The sequence below is a fragment of the Vigna umbellata genome, chromosome 1 (assembly GCF_029865625.1).
Source record: "Vigna umbellata cultivar VRB3 chromosome 1, Vumbellata_1.0, whole genome shotgun sequence".
NCBI classification, from domain to species: Eukaryota; Viridiplantae; Streptophyta; class Magnoliopsida; order Fabales; family Fabaceae; genus Vigna; species Vigna umbellata.
Window position 1 is genome coordinate 21,084,651 of NC_142165.1, and position 3,333 is coordinate 21,087,983.

The following is a 3,333-nucleotide window of genomic DNA, read 5'->3' on the forward strand; positions in this document are numbered from 1 at the left end:
TAAGATAAGCACAACTTCATTTTTTAACTAATTGAACAGGTTGATAAGTTTAGTACACATTTTAATTAGAAATATATATATATATATATATATATATATATATATATATATATATATATATATATATATATATATATATATATATATATATATATATATATATAAAGATATATTCAACATTCTTGAACAATAACTTCTATATGGCCACAAGTAGAAGTTAGTGAGACTTTAAACCTAAGTAATTTCTAACTTTTCATTAATAGAATAACCATGTAGATTATATTGGCTTGTAAAAAATCAAAAAAACATTTTTTTTAACTTGTTTTATATTGCATGTTAGATTAATTATATTTTATGGTGTTCAATTACAATCAAATTATATTAATTGAGTTATTATATTTTATGTAGAAAGAATTATACCTGACTATTAATTATAATTATTACTCTAATGGCAAATACTTAATTCAACCATTTGTATCAAAGTCATATTCACATATTGGATTTTCAATGGAACAATTATTGAAAGAGAGAATGTTGTATTTTACATCAATTAATTGTTTCACAGAGTCAAGTGAGCCAAATTACAATTAAATTATAGCAATTGGGTTGTTATGCATTTAAATGGAAAGAGATGTTTTTTTAACTATCAGTCATAACCTTTTGTAAGGGTACATGTTTGATCTAACAAATTACATGATTAATGATATACTAAAGGCAAATATGTTTACTTACAATGAGACAATGAAAGTTAACTATTTTCAATCATGTCCAAATATTTTGTCTTGTCTTAAATATTGAAAAGTGTTATGATAATATTGTTACACACATTTTCTCCACATGCATAACATCTATATAATATCTTATATCATCTACCTTTCTATATAGGAGACTGAAGATCCACTAGCGCAAAACAAGTATATTAAATCGGTTATGGGGCGTTATTAGATCGGTTTCACAACCGATCTAATATGTTCCGGTGTAATTTTGAAGACATATTAGATCGGTTCTAGAACAATCAATCTAATATATATCTTTAACTAAAAGAGAAAAAGAAAGTACTTTCGACAGTGGTTTCTACATACTTACTGCATAGTTGGCATATTTGTTGCAATGGTTCATGGTGGTTGACGATAATGCTCGCATATACTCTGACAAAGGCTAACGGTGGCGTGACGCTAATTTGTTGCATTTTGGCTCCAAGTTTGTTTCTGACAAGGTGGCGTTTGAATGATGTTGCAGTGGCTCATTGCACATCTAATTCACAAGTTGTGTTTTTTTATGTTGTTGGTGATGACGCGTGGAGCTCCAACAACATTCATAGTGGTGAGGCGCATTGGCTAATGGTGATAGTAGTGTTGAGGATGAAGCTAACATCATCACGGTGGTGGAGATCTGGCATACCATCATTGGTGACAAATGAGAAAGGGTTATATTGAAAGAGAAGGTTTTGGGGCTTCAAAAATAAGACTTTGAAAATGAGAGAGAAAAGAGAAGAAACTCTGCGAAAAGTGAAAAAGGGATTTCACGCTTGGTAAAGAATAAGACATATTAGATCATTTTTCTTAACTGATATAATATGCATATATTAAATTGGTTTCCTTTATAATTGATCTAATATTTACATATTAGATCGATTCCCACTATAACCAATCTAATATAGTTCCCAGTATTTACAAAAGTGTCACTGCGTTCTACATTACACCAGTTCCTTTACAACCAATTCAATAGCCTATTCTAGTATGTCTATTTTGCATTAGTGATCACTATTTTCTTCTATGTGTTTCTTCCTATGACTAGTATCTTTCCAAGAAAAACTTATGTTTTTCATGTCTTCATATACTTATGATCCGCTTAAGGTCATCAAAGTTAGTTAATTTTCTATACATTTGTTTATTTTTATTCTTAAATATATGAAAATGATGGTTTGAAATAAGAAATTTCTTATTTCCAAGATATATTGTTTCACTCCATGTTGTAGTTGATGGTAACATACGTGCTCTATTATTTAGATATAGGACATGTTTTGTGGTCTTTAATATTGTATCCACTTAAGTTATCATATGTTTGGAAAGTTACTAATGTATAGAATAACATGATACATAACTTAGAAGAGTCAGATGTGTACCCATCAAATATATCAACACATTTCTCCAATAACATCTTAAAATCTTCAACCAATCAACTTAAATAAACTTTAATGTCCTTTCTTAGTTGTCTTGAACTCAAGATCATTAAAGATAACATCACACAATTATGCTTTGTGCAAAACCATTGATAGTATTAATTTTCACCATTATATTAGTCATTTTAGATTAATAAAGCTAACTTTTCTTTAGTTTTGATCTTACTTAGTCCTTAATTTGATATTTGTTTGTAAGTAGTTAGATATTGGTTATTCTCATCTAATTATATCATTAATCTTCATTATTTTATTTTTATCTCATAATTCAACAAGAAGCTCTTGGGTCAAGTAAAACAAATTGGAATCTAAGAAAGTGTGAATAAAATGTCAAAATTGAAATTTTTAAATAATCACCTACATTGGGCACCATAATGGAAGCACACTTTGAGGAAGAGGCGGATTGGAGTTACGTTCTAAGAAAATGACTTTAGTTGATTATTAGTCATTTTAACAATTAATGACTATTTAGTAAGGTTTATTGTGTTGTCACAAGGGTGACCGACTAAAGTTTTAGCCAATTCATGGTTATGATATTTGTATATTACCTTTAAATACCCAACTCTTTCTATTAGAATAGATTTTATCCCTTAGTTTAAAAAGACACTCGTATTGTTTTGTGTCAGATATTAACACCATTCGGGTAAAATATAAAATATTTAAAAAACATAAGTATTTTAGGTTTTAAAAGAAAATATAATAATAATAAATGAATCAAAAGAAAAAAATAATAAAATAGAATAAAATACAAATATATTAAAAATATATATGTATGATAAAAATAATCACAAATAGAATTTAAAATTGATATATAAAAGGAAAATTAGGAAAAGACTAAAAACCCAACGATATGATCTTATTGAGGCACCTCCTTTTAAAAGAGAAAAGTCGCCACTCATGCACCACGACAACGTGACTTGCTATATATAAGTGGAAGTTTGAAAAAAAGGGGTGAAAAAGAAAAGGAAAGTTTCGAGAATTTGAAGAAAGCGGAAGAAGATTTGGAAAAGAATTTTCAAGTTGACTGGAATTGAAGAAGAGAGAAACAAAGTTTTTCTTGCACTGGAAATTGGAAAAGAGTTGGAGTTCTGAAAAAGGAAAAAGATAAAGAATAAAAGGTTAGAAGCGTATTCACGAAGATTTTTCTACTCAAT